The 15,482-nt window shown below is 28.3% G+C and overlaps 2 pseudogenes; one reads left to right on the plus strand and one right to left on the minus strand.

Annotated features, from left to right (window-relative positions):
* Nucleotides 1-808: 808 nt before the first annotated feature.
* LOC113385740 lies at nt 809-4,187 on the plus strand (annotated as a pseudogene).
* Nucleotides 4,188-4,846: 659 nt separating this feature from the next.
* On the minus strand, nt 4,847-14,278 carry LOC113384828 (annotated as a pseudogene).
* Between the last annotated feature and the right edge of the window lie 1,204 nt (nt 14,279-15,482).

Below are 15,482 nucleotides of genomic sequence, written 5' to 3' on the forward strand. Positions count from 1 at the left end.
AAACATCGAGTAAATTTTAAAAATTAAATAAATTATTATAAGAAATTATTCATGGCTTCAGTTATGGAGATATATAATTACATTTAAATATTTATTATTACATGTATATACTTATTATAAGCAATATTTATATCTTTTAAAATTAGTTTATATTATTAAATTTATAAGTTAACAATATTATTAAATATTAAGTTAATTACTTATATATTTAAAAATAATTAATTACTTATATTGAAAGAATCGGAAAATTTCAACCATTTAAATAGCATTTATTTTATGAGATTAAAAAATACCAGCAACTGTCTGAAATTGTGAAATGATATAAATAGTACAAATATATTATTCAAATAATAACTTTTAACGCTATTCTTATAATTATAGGTTCTCCTGAAATCATAATGGATACAAATACTTTATTTGGTACATTTTAGTTTTGTGATAACGTACTTATAATTTAATCGATTTATGTTGAGTGAAAGCAATTATGAATAATAAATAACGCAAAAAAACAGTCGAACATAGGAAACTTTGAGTCCTTTTTCCAGACTATATTTATTCATTTTATTGACATTTGAACTTTAATACAAAACGCAATATCTATAAGACCATGGTATGACGAGTTTTCTGAATATCGATCGTTTTTTTCTACAATATGTAATTAAGATTTAACCATACACTCCGTTTCACCAGAGTGGAATTCGGATCAATACCGATCCCAATTGCTATTGCTTGGGTGGAGCGACTAGGGCGGATGCTGAGCACACGCCATTATGGAGTGCAAACAATCGGAAAAAGGCAGACAAGAACTATGGAGGCAGATTGTAAGGAAAAAAATTCTATGGAAAGATGCGTCATTCGTTCTCGATGAGATCATTTCAATACGGTTCGATTGTGATTGGTCGTCGTGTGGGTATGATTGCTTTGATTGTTTCCAGTGAATAATTACAGTGCAAATAATAAAACAAATGAATAATCTGGCGTGTAATAGTTTCTATTTTTCGAAGTTACTATGCGTTTTCGAGGTTTTTATTAATTAATTATTTCTATAGACAAGACAGATACTACAGCTGTTCAAAGAATAAGACTGTATCGCCAGCGAAAAAGCAAAAAAAAACAAGCAGTCAATGAATATATGTTAATTTTAATTACATGAAGTTCTTCAAACACAATTACATGATAAGTGAATTTTCTTTAGGCGTTGTGCAACATAAAAATTACAGCTGTCCACTGTGTGAACCAATATTATACAATGTATTAATCAGCAATTACTTCATTTCTCTAATGAATTTTCAAGTTTTAATTGCCCTAAATACTAGTTACAATGACAAACCGATCATGTTATATTTGGAGTATGATTTGAATTTCATTATTGTTTTCAAATATTATAAATATTTTTAATGCTATTATAAATATATAATATAGAATTTATTGTTATATAAATATGTATGGCATTATAATAAATGTGTGCATCACCACTGTTACCATATGATAATACTTAATACATTTATTTTATTTTTAACTTAAATGCCACCTTGTACAATAGCAAAAAAGTTTTACTTCAATCGCGTGTGAACCTTACGCGCATTCTTGTGAATGGATAAAAGATTGGTGAATTCAGTATCTTTCGATTTTATCTGATTAAAAGTTGTATACGCAAAAGCGTGTCTTTTCAAATCCAATACCTCTGTAGAGTTTTGTAAGAAATTACATAAGTTTGTCGTTAGCTTTCTGACATTATTCATTAATTTTTTGATGATTATAATATGATTTCATTAATTTTAATGATTGAGAAAAAATCGCACGCAGTGTTAGCCATTTATGCTTTTTTATCTATGGAGTTAACGTAATTTTCAATTTTAAAGTAATGTTTAAATCTGTGTCATGTTGGTATGACTGTGAATCTTATAACCAACGGCTTGTAACCAAGTTCACATGAGAGTGTACGAGAATTCGTTGACAGATTCAATCACAACGGGTTTTTGACTCTTAGCACTTCTTAGCGCCCCAAAGTGCCCCAAAGCGTCAAATTCTGTAGAAAAGTTACATATTTGTGTCTTAATCAGTTTTTCATAGTTGAATATTAATATATTGTGCAAAACAATCACTTTATGTTAAGAATAATTTGCTTTTTCGGCTACAAGTAAGTTTAACCGTTCCTCTTTGTTGACTTTTTAACAAATCAATCGAAATGTCAACGAAACGCAAACTATTGATTCCTAAAAAGTAAGTGATATTGAAGAATTGTATTCACATATAGAAGACCCTGATGAGAAAGAATTTTTGTTGCATATGGGAGTCGATATGATGGAGCATGAGGCATTCAATAACCCGTAAGTGCTGTAAATTAATTTTCACACATTTTAACTAAAATATTTAGAATTAAAATTGTTTAACTTGTTTCTATATATTTCAGTGATTACAAATATAATTGTAAAGACTTTGAACTAGGAAATCCTTTAGGAAAAGGAAAATTTGGTAGGGTATATTTAGCTCGAGAAAAAAAGACAAAATATCTTGTCGCATTGAAAACCCTATTCAAATCAGAAATTAAAGCAGCAAAAGTTGAACGTCAGGTGCTTCGTGAAATTGAGATTCAAAGTAAATTGAAGTAAGTGTAAATTTAGTTATTATGGCAGAAACTATAAATTTTGTGTAATAAAAGGTTTAATACAAAATTATGTAAAAGCAACTCATATTTCATTATTTTACTTTTTAAGACTTTTGAGGTTTTGAAAATGGATATAAATAGGATCTTGATCAATGGCATTCATTGTTGTTTGCTTAATTCTTTTATTATTATTATTATTATTCTTTTTATTAAATAGATATGTTTTAAAGATTGATTTATGTGCATGAATCACTATTTATAACAATTTACATAGCTATATGTATGAGTGTATATATATATATATCCAAAATAACAAATGTTTTGTACAGACATCCAATATTCTGCGGCTTCTCACATGGTTTCATGATGAAAGAGGATTTATTTAGCACTGGAATTAGCTGGTCAAGGTGAATTATATAGACATTTGAAGAACTCTCCCCATGGAAGATTCAACGAAATATTGTCTGCTAAATATACTTTCCAAGTGAGTTAAATGTAATTAGATGTGGAAACTGATTTTGATCTTAACACCCCTTACAGTGAAAATTTTACAAATAGAATTTAATAGAAATTTTTAAAGCAATACTGGTTTTCTTATAGGTTGCAGATGCCCTTCATTACTGCCATTTAAATGATGTGATACATAGAGATATAAAGCCAGAAAATTTGCTTTTAACTTATGATGGTGATGTGAAACTTGCTGATTTTGGCTGGAGCTGCCATGCACCACGTAGCAAGTGAGTCTATTTAAAATTATTTAGAATTCTTTTTATAATTCTTGTTTTGTAGAAATTAGATATTTACTGCATATAATAATTGTTAAGTTTATTCATATAATTGTTTTTTCTATGCATTTAGATTTTATTATAAATGCGATTTTAGTATATTACCCATACTTTCAAAGCAAGAACATAAGTTCTAATATTTTCTTTTCAACAAAGCTCAGTTTGGTAAATGATTTAACACAAGAAGACTTTAATCATACTTCTAGTTCTAATTCATATTTTTATCAAATTTAAATTTTAAATTAATAACAATTAATAATATTATACTCACATGCTTTATGCTTATTTTGCAGGCGTACCACACTTTGTGGAACCTTGGATTATCTCCCCCCTGAGATGGTGTACAACTGTGTCTACGATGAAAGTGTGGATGTTTGGTGTTTAGGAATTCTCTGCTATGAGTTTTTAGTTGGAAAACCGCCATTTGAAAGTGAAAATGCAAAACAAACTTATGAAAAGATTAAGAAGTCACCAGTGCAATTTCCCAGTTATTTATCAGCTGGATCGAAGGATTTAATTAGTAAACTGATCAGGCGGAGATCTGATAACAGAATAAGCTTACCTTTGGTGATGCAACACCCTTGGCTGGTAGAATTGTATGTAAGCAAAATAAGAAGATAAGTTTTCAGTTGACATTTCATCATGCTGTTTTGCATTGACTTTTTTTAACAATATTGTTACATTGTTTTATTTATTTTTATGCAAATATGTTTAACATTCAATTATATTAGGGTTTTTAAATGTGACGAGTTGAATTTTGTATAGCCAACCAAACAATTATTTTAATATAATATTATAACTTTGAAGCGTTTGAACATTTTTTAGATTCAATGTATAAGTAATTGTTTAATTTTTTATAGATTTTTTTTTTCTTATTAAGTATCATATTCATTGGCTATTTAAAATTAGTTACAGTTGCTAACCTTTTTCTTCATCTATTGGCAATATGATTGAAAGGTTTAATTAGATAACAATTATAGAAAAAAATTAGAAATATGATATGATAATATTATGAATGAATTTTGAGAGCACTAGTTGAATCTTAATTTTAAGTAATGGTTTTGTAAGATATAAATTGGCTTAACTTTAAATAAATAATTTTTTACAAGGTTATTATCAAGAAATTTCATTTAAATAATATCATTCTGCCTACCACTTGTCTAGCTAAGGATCTTCACATACACTTTTTCTTGAACATTTGTACAATACACACACACACAATTCACTTGTATTTCTAGGAAATATATGAAAAGCAATATCTACATTTTCAATATGTATTTTGTTAGAAAAAAATGCAACCATCTGATCTGTAAATAAATACATAAGAATATGAGAGACTGATAAAAATAGTTTTTAAACTTCTTCAAAGTAATATTTATTAATAAAATATATTAATAAGAATTATGTTAACAGTTATAATTCTATGGAATTTTATTATATGCAAAAAGGTTGTCATCTATTGTAGATGGAATGGAGGCATCTTAATTATCACAGCTTATTGGCAGGTTTAGGACGATGAGTATCAACAGCATCAATAGAGAAATTTATATACTCCATTCTGCATCCATATGCTACAGGTGTCAACTTTATTATTGTATGTAGAGGTACTTTCAGGTAAGGCAGTTCGTCTAAAAAATAATTAGCCCTGAGTATTTCAAAATACATAGGAATTTATATTACTGGATAGTAGCTGTCCATCTAAATGAAACAAACATAATTCTCATTCACCTGCAGATTTATCCAGAAAGTATGCCAACAGACATCTCAATACAGCCTGATGCGAAACTACTAATACATTCCCTTGACGTTCCAGTTCCATGATGACAGGTTCTAAGCGAGCAACCAAATCTTCATAACTTTCACCTCTTGGATAGCGGTAAGCAAATTTATTCGCATCTCTAGAAGCAAACTCTTCAGGATACTTAGCTTGAATTTCTGCATAGGTCATTTCTTCACATATACCCTGATGATCAAAATAATATTGAACTCTTTATTACATTCTCATAATAATAATTATTATTATTATTAAATGTATATTTAAACATGTTCTAAAACTAATAAAGAATAAGTTCAATGAAATCAATTTTCAACCCTTAAAGTGTTTGAAACTGTTTCAAAGTATTCAGAATATTGAAAAATATTGAGAAGTTGATAATCAACAAAATATATTTTATTGATTCAAAATGAGTTCTAATTCGGAATATCCAGAGGTTTGTACACTAAATTTTGTTTTGCTATATCATTTAACCAGAGATTTTTTTTACTGAAAAGTAATATCAATTTAAAGAACAAATAAATGGTAAAGAACACTAATTTGAACAAATTTGTGACTAAATTTCATATATATCTATAGTACTATTTTGATTGCACAGTGGCTAAAGCAAATATGAAGTGATTTACTTATTTGTTTTCCTCAAGAAACTTTTACTGCAAGCCAAAATTATAAATTTTAATAATAATAAAATAGATTTTTATGCTTACTGCATCAAGCTCATTTAACGCCTTCCATCGCTCTTGTGGTGCTGGAACGCTACTGACAGTTTGAATTGTACGTTTCATCCATGATGTCCAAACACGTAAACCGTCTATCTAAAAACAATAAATATTAATATATAAATTAATATTCTGAAAACTTCATCAAACTAATAATTTAAACATTTCAACAAAAATTAGTCATTCAGTAAAATATTTCTAGTGATTGTCTGATTGAAGGATTCATATCAATCATAGACTACTATATTAATATAATTTAATAATTTAATATATATTATTATATTAATATTTAATATATTAATATAATATTAACCTTCATTCATATTGAATAACTGGAGCTAATATAATATATGCAGTTAAATTTGCTTTAAAATATAAATGTAAAAGTAGATCTAAATACGTTTTTTTTTAAAGGATAAGGAATAAAAACTTATTAGATATTATATTTAATCATTATACCATAGTTAATTATCAACATTGATTTCAATCTGGTGTCCTTTGTTATTTTTATTGTTAAAAGGTATGATAAGTACAAAATAACAAATCTGTAATCTCTATAAGGTTTTCAACCTCACTATATTTAATTTTTAAATTAATTTTAATATAATTATCACTTACATTTTGTTCGGTAATGTAAGCACCCAATGCCGCAGCATACTTTTCGCCTCTTTCACTTAAATCAGAATCTCCTCCAATACGTCCTTGCAAATTTTGTTTACTTTCTCCATGCTAAAAAGGCACACATAATGTATGTTAAAATCTATTTCTGATTATATTATGTTATTCATAATATATTTACTCTTGTCAAATATATAGTCCTTGGAGTGATATGTATATTCATCAAATAATAAACAATTCTAGATTGAATGTGCCCTTCATGTTTATGAACTATTACTTTTTCTCCTGTATTATATATTTTCATGAATGATAAATGCCCTTCTGTAGTTTCATCTAAAATGTCATATCTGTAAAATATATCATATATTATCAGAAGCCTGTTTGATAATTTAATTTTTCCTTAATTAAATTATTTACCTTTCTTTATAATGCTCAATTCTCTTCATGAAGTCCTCTAGAGCTGATTCTGTGTTCATGTTTATGTAATCGGGGCTGCTAACTTTAACTTCCTGCAGTTCATAATTTATTTTATCTTCCATTTATATTTGCATTATATACTTGATACATTTATCTTACCATTACATTCTGCTCTACTATTTGAGGATCATCACAAAGTGACTCTACAAAGAACAACTTAAATTTCATTTTTCTCACAACAATATCATATATCATCTCTCTTCTATCTATAGTGGAATTCGTAGCATCAAAGACCTGTAATAGATAAAATATTATAAAAGATTTCCATTTTCATCAACAAATTACCAAAGTACATGTTTGCTTTGATCATTCAGTTAAGTTTTAATTCCCCTACACAAAATTGTTTGCAAAAATTTATATAATTACAAATTTTGGTGTGATTTATAGTTTATATAATAAAAAATAAATGGATATATTATTTCCATTACCTTACATTCTCTGTATGATAATTCAAAACAGAAAAGAAAACTACTAACTACACTATATTCTAGTATATTACTATTACGCTCAATCATTAATTATTTTATTAATTTATTATGAATTACAAATATTTAAATCAATAGTTATATAGAACAATGTAACAAAAAAATACTCACTGCTACTTCCCCACCATTATCAAGCCAGTTGCAAGCATCTTTTAAAGCATCTTCAGCACATTTTGCTCGAATTGCCATGGCTTGTTCATTGTCTTGCCGAAAAAAAATCATGACTTTTATATTCACTTGTAGCATGTCTTCTATATTCACCGAGATTGAAAACTAAACATGATAAAATAGTATTATGAAAAGAAATATCAGAATGTCACAGATATAAAGTATGTTTAACATGTTTGGAGAGAGTAAAAGTTTCAGCAAGGTAGAAAAATTTAGTCATTTTATTTTTAAATTGGTTGTGATATCCCAGACTTGATTGAATATCATTTGTAAGAGCAGTCAACATAATCAATATGAGAATATAATGCATGCATATTATATTGGTAGTTTGATTATCATATTTTAATCTTAATATACAATGAATGCAATAGCAACCATATCATTCTGCATCACAATGTAAATGAATGCAACATCTTTTACGACCACAAAATGTATTAAGGTTTAAGCATCTTTACTTTGACCATTGTATAGTAATTATTAAAGATCCATGTTTATTACAAATTGTATTACCTTTTGTGTTAATGCCTATCCAGTTTAAATATCTTGAAAGTTTTTTAGCTATATAAGTTTTTCCTCTTGCAGGCAATCCAACCATTGCAATAACATGCGGACTGTTGACATAATTCACTCTTTCTCCTGAAAGGAAAAACAAAGAAAATGTGAATGCAAGTTAAATTCACCAGTAGTAACTAAAAGTAATTATATTATTATTAACTTTGGCTATGATTAACCATTTTTAATGAATTTATTATGGTAAATAAATGTCACTTGTCAACTGTGGTAAACATGAATGTTGTTAACTAAGGATTAAATTAATCCCTTGATGTAAAATTAGAGTTAGTGCTGATAACGAAATTAAACTATATTGTCATAAAACGAAAACTAGTAAAAATAGCTAAATATATGTAAAATAACCGACATATTTGTAAAATGCTATGTGTTATTATTGAGTTCAGTTCAAACAAATTATTAGAGCATGTAATTCAATTTACCTATCACAACAATTGGAAATTGAAACAAAGACTTTCGGCTATTAAACATGATTATTAATTCATAAAAACTATTAAAATGGAATGTTTAAACTAATATAATTTTACTGATTTCATTAACTATTCAGCACTTATTAAAATATTTTTATAAACTAACATTTTGACCTTGACGTTTTTACTACGAATAGAGGACGACATTTTGCCACATGGCTAGATAAGGTTAACTTCTAAATAGGGGTCAACTTTTATCTTGTTAACTGTCAAAAAATTAAAGTGTTTATAGAAATATAAAACAGCAAATAGTTTTATATTAAAAATGCATTATAATGTTGCAGTGTTACAAGTGAGTTATGAAAGAAAATATTAGTTTTTTTTATATAATTTGTAAGTGAACAAGTTGAGTTACTGTTGTAGTTATTGACAGTTGTTATAAATTCAAGTGATGCCTGTAAACAATACTTTAAAATCAATATGAACAATTGATATATTTGTTGTTTAAATATGAGTTGAATCTAAATTTAATTATCGAACATTTGTATTTCATTATTATATCCTGAATTAGTTGATTTAATGTTAATATTAGTATAAGTCGTCCAGTTAGTCAAAAACAATATGCTATTACTGTGAAATTACTTATAAATAATTTGTTTTTGAATGATAACTTAGATTAGATTTTAGTTTTTAATTCTTATTCAGTCTGTTTAAACAAATCTTTCAGCTTATCGTCTTCATTTTGATGATGACTGTTATGACATATCAAGCTTGTAAAATGGCTTCATCAATAGGGAAAAAAGTAACATCCAGAATGTTTCCAGCACCACCGATTTGATAAGCTTCTGCAAAAAGCTGTGCCATGTAATTTAATTGATATAACAGCACTGGTGAAATCGCTTGCATTATTGAACCAAAGGATACCAAAGGTTAGTACGCAATGAGAAATTTGATATTTGAACAAATGATGATAATGTTGAAGAGTTTTAAGTATAGATGTCTTGTATATAGATAATTGATCTATAACGATCAAGATGCACTTCTGATTGAGAGGTTGATTATTTTCTTGATATTATTATAAAACTGTGATAACTATATTTTGCAATTATCTATATGATCTTGTAATTATATATTACGACCAAGCAACTCTTGTGGTTGAGAGATTGATTATTACCCCTATATTACTATAAAACTGTTATAAACGTTTTTTGTTTTCTAGTGGTAAGTTCAACTACAAGACATTGGGGTTTTAAACGAGCTTTAATGGTAGTCTTAGCTAAATTTTTAAAAACTTGTGTTACTTCTCTTGTATAAGGCATTATATTGTAACAATTTTATTTGGTCCAGTTCATATGAATGTTGAGGCAAGTTGTAGAGAGCATTTGTAAAAATTTGATTATCCCGATAATTCTGCACATTTCAGCATAAGAATCATGTGTTGAGTTGGATAATATTGTTTTATTGTTTATATATATACATTATTTTCATATCTCAGACAGACAGAAGTGCCTGGTATAAGAGATTGTGAAAACAGTTTTCATATTTTATAAATACATTTCATTTGGCTATTTCTTTAATATAATATCTATTATAATTAAATTATCTTTATATAACTCTTCAGTCTTCTTTGTCTTCAATTTCCTTATAATATTTCTTTATTTTTCTTTTAAATTTGTCGTCATCATTGGTCATCTTAACATCATTTGGCAATTCATTATATATTTTACTAGCGCTCCATATGACATTTATTTAATTATATTGTAGAATACATGTGCTACATCTACAACAAATGTATGTTCTCATTCAGTCTTTCTACTTATGTTTAGGCTCAGAATTATTCTCTGATTATACTCTTATGAGATTAGATTGTTGTTTCGATGTTGAATATTTCTAAGCCGAAAAGTTTATTCAAACATTGCATAGAGTTTTAAGAATATATGCACATTGAATATTATTTCTTTCTATGATATATAAACATTCTTATTCAATAATGTTATTTTCCTCTCACAATTTAAAACAGTACAATGCCTTACATCAATCATAGTACTTTTTACATTTACCAGTTTTTTGAAATACCCCGTTTTAAAATATACTACATTTTTTTAGTTTTATTTGCTTTATCTGTTATGAGTATGTTTGAAAGATAGATCATTATAATTATAATGTTAAATATTATATAAAGTAATGATTATTTTTTAATAAAGGCGAAAACTATTTTCGAATATTTTATCATCATTTTAAAAGTTGTTAAATCTGAATCTTACTTATAATTAAATAAGTCAATTACACAGGTCAACAAAGAAAATGGTGCAAACGATTTTAATACTGTTTTTAGGTATATTTGGGGCGCTGATTTCAAAAATGACATTGGTTTTTTTCTATGAGCTTTAGTTTTCAAGATACGATATATATGATATATTTTACGATATTAGGTGCGCAACTAAGTTCTCGCTGGTTTTTCGATGAAAATGTAACTTTATTATAAAAAAATGCATCAATTGAGTTCGATACAGTTCTCCAGTGATGGTTTCACTCGGTTTCAACAGCTCATAACAAATAACACCGACCTGGTCACACCATATGTAGAGCCATAACCTTCGAAGTGAATATTCGGCCGAACCGAGATTTTCTCGTCTTTGGATTGCTGTAATGTATTTATTTTTTATCACCTGTCACGATGTGATGAAGAACCTCTTCTTTTCTCGCCACTGGAGCAGTTGTTTACAGGCGAAAAAACGACGCTCGACGTCTCTTGGCTTCAACTCACAAGGAACCGAAGTTTCTTGCTTCTAAATCATCCCCGACGCATACTATAGCTTGGAAATGGTTTGATGGGTAACTCCTAATTCTAAAGCAAGATCTTCTTGAGTTTGGCACGAATCCTCTTCGAACAAGGCCTTCAATTTAGCGTTTTTGAAGGTTTTGGCCTTCCTTCACGAGGGTGGTCGTCAACATCAAAATCACCATTTTTGAAGCGACAAAACCCCTCATGGCATGTTGTTTCGCTCAGAGGAACATTTCCGTAGCTCTCGATGCACTTTGCTGCCGTTTTTTTTAAATGGAAGACGAAAATCAACACTCCACGCAAATGACGATTGTTTGGCATAAAATTGGACATATTCACTTAACCAGAAGTATATAATGCAAAAACGAAATCAATTAGGTGTCGCAGCAGTTTGTTTACTTACTCTAAGCTTGCTTCAAGACGTTTTGGATTTGTCAAAATCGACCAACCCTTACGGATAAAGCCATATACTGACAAACAGCGAGAACTTAGTTGCGCACCTAATATAAGGAACGAAAGTACAAAATAGTAATACAATTCAGAATGTTATTGTAATGAGATATGCCTACTTGTACATACAAACTTACAAGACCCATTCGGCCTTAGTTGGGACATTAGTTGACACTGTGAAAAGTTCTTTTCCGTGACGACCTCGAATGGACCTGGTTTCGGCAACTTCTTCGTATCTCAAAAACTAGAGCTGATACAAAAAAATGGTTTGAAGATTTGAAATCAGCGCAAAAAATACTATAAGAATCAGCTCTAACATTTGAGGCACCAAAAAAAAAACTTTTTTTTGTTGGCCTGTGTTATTTATTTAATGCAAGTTGCGATTTCTAGACTAGAATATCCCCGGCAAACTGCCATTTACAACTATTATTCACATATTTTACCTTCGTAATATATATATTTAGTATATATAATATTCAATGGAGCTAAATTTAAAAAAATAGGTTTTCAACTTAAAACTCACAATTTTAACGAAAAATAAATTTAATTATTTATGTATAAGTACAGTGCCTACTTTTTTGTAAAATATAATAATATATGAAAATAATACTTTATAACATTATTCTCGTAATTCATTATCTAAGAAATCTATGTGAATAAAATGCATTTGCAATGTGTTATTTTTAGGTTTTTATTTCTTACTGGATTTTTTTTATTATGAAACTTACAAGTATTTTACCATTTTATAATACCGATTAAATTAACTTTTGAACTTGCTAACACACTTTGGTACTTTTTTTTAAAGTAAGGTTTTTTTTTTTAAAGTAGGAAAACGCCGACTAATTTCGAAAATTTTAAATTCGTTGAGGAATTGTGTCGTTGTTTTTGATTGTGGTTCAAAAAAATGTTATTCACGATTACAGTTCCAATATTTAAATGTACAAAAATAACTCAAACTAGTGGTGTATGGCATCGTGCCTTAAGATAAATTGTTTGAACTTCCCGTATCTTAACGAAATGTTCGAGGAATATTAAATGTTTTCAAACAGATTATTATAAATATTGTAACATTGTCTAATATTTATAAGAATTATATAAACTGAATTGCAAAGTTGAAATTATTTGTTTAAAGTATGTTAGAACAGTATTAAAATTAAAATCTGAATTATTTTCGAAATACAAAAAAAAATTAGAAACAAAAATTTTTTCCTCCAAAAGCAATTATTTTGTTGAAACAAGCAGAAAGTTTTTTTTTGAATAATTCAAATTGGATGCTTATTTCTCTCAAAAACCGACATTTTTTGTACATTTTGCTCTGTATCTTCGAAATAGCTAGACCTGCCTTTGCTAAAAACTAATAACCACTTCTCTCAATCATTACAAATTGAATGTTTTTTAGTTCATTAATATCGGATGCTCCGTTCTCTCAAAAACTCGATTTTTATTTTCTGCACTCTTTGCTCTTTATCTCTGTAACGGCTGGACCCGCCTTTGCCGAAAACTAATCAGCACATCTCCCTATCAATAGGAGTTGAATCATTCAAATCGGTTGATCCGTCCGCTCGAAAACGTGGACGAAAAAATGCGGACATAAAACACTCACCACACACACACACATCAATTTTTTCTGAGGTATGCCAAAATGTTCAGGAACCTTCCAAACGTCGAGAAATGCAAAAATTTTCATTTTCGATTTTCGGCCCATTACAACACTACTATACGGTTAAAGTTAATTAACCCAAATTAATCAATTAATTGATTGATGCTTAATTGAAATTAAATTATTAATTTAATTTTAATCAAGCATTGGGCAAATTTAGCATTTGATCAGGTGCCAAAATATATCTTCTGCTCGTGGCATTGTGCTCTTTAGAATTAGGTTGAGGCATATTATTATATTTATTGTAAACTAAATAAATAAATAAATATATATATATATATATATATATATATATATAATTAGAAAATGGCCACGGCCACAACACAAATAATAATCGGTTAGTTCATGATTGACTATTCGAAGTTCGTATATCACAGCACATCATAGCATTGAAATATCACATGATACTTTATTATTAGTTGGACATTACGGAAATCGTTACGTATAACATTTTTAATTTGTGATTACAAACCGGTTAGACTTATGTAATTACATCTCCGGAGTTGTGTTTTTTGCAATTCACTCAGGAGTAAGACGAGTTCAAAAATACATTTTTTATAGTCCTACCTCGAATGGGAAATGGTCTCGTCAATTTTGGTCCATCGGTTGATACGTTCACTGTTTTCATATCGATCGTCACATGACAACGTCTGTAACGATTTTGTAGTTGTTCGGCTCTGTTTCGTTTTCCACAAAACACGATATGATAAGCGAAATTTAACGATGCGCGATTATTTAGGAATCATAATGTAAGAACATTTTAGTTTAATGCTTGGCACACGTCTATGTTTATCTGTTGATCTCCGCACTCATATATATACAAACTAAACTCTATTACTAATCAGCTGAGTTGAAATAAATACCTTGCATTCTTTCAGGCGATTCTCTAAAGGTTTTAATTCAATTATACGTAATTTCACAATATTATTAAGAAAATTTAAATTGCAAATTTGATTATCTATTATTGCTTTAATTTCAACATTTGCGGATTGTCATTATATCGTTTTGTTATAGGTGATAAATATTGAGATTATCTCTGAGATAACGTCGTGTACATGGGTTAAGTGCTTTTGAAAGCATAAATTAATCTAATTAATTAAATTTAATCATAACACATTTGTATCATATATATATATATATATATATATATATATATATTGCGGACAGTGCAAAAGAAATCAATCGATTAAACAATAATTTAATAATATCCAAACGTGTGACACAGGACTCATTAGAAGAATTAGAATTCGATAAATTTATTTTTCTAGAACAAAAGAAATACCAAAAACTTTTTGATCAGATAAAGAACAAACAATGCAACAAACTTAAGAAACTAATAGAGCTAAGAGACAAAGCACACCCGATTATCAATACAGGTTTAGATTGGAACAAATGGGTTATAAACAAAACGGATACTCATATACCAGATAATATAAAATATATATTGGCTCTAGGTCCAAAGTTTTCAATCCAACAAAAAAATTTAACATTCAATGATTCAATTAAAGTTATTAGCAGCCTAGAAGCCGGCCTTAAATTAATCAAAGATCCAGAAGGAAAAGAAATCGAACGGATAAGATTTATGTTAATGAAACAATTTACAACATTTCAAAAAACTCACAAAAACAAAGTACAGTGCAAGAATGATACATCTTACATCTACCGGGACATCATAGCTACAAAAAATTTCTTCAAGATAACAAACAATTATTAGTGTGTAAGGCAGATAAAGGAAACATTTCAGTGGTTTTGTTAAAAGAGGAATATGATAAAGAAGCAAAGAAAATTCTCAGTGATGAATCTCTATATGAAGAATTGGCATCGGATCCGAACAACTATCACCATAGACAGGTTTTTAAATTTATAAATTTATTAGAGAAAAAGGGACATATTAATAATACCATATCATTAAAGTTAAAAGTACAACATCCTTTAACCCCAAAATTCTATTGCCTTCCAAAGATCCATAAACC

The sequence above is a fragment of the Ctenocephalides felis genome, unplaced genomic scaffold (assembly GCF_003426905.1).
Source record: "Ctenocephalides felis isolate EL2017-DRISC unplaced genomic scaffold, ASM342690v1 CF-g0.4_SCAFFOLD_03571, whole genome shotgun sequence".
NCBI classification, from domain to species: Eukaryota; Metazoa; Arthropoda; class Insecta; order Siphonaptera; family Pulicidae; genus Ctenocephalides; species Ctenocephalides felis.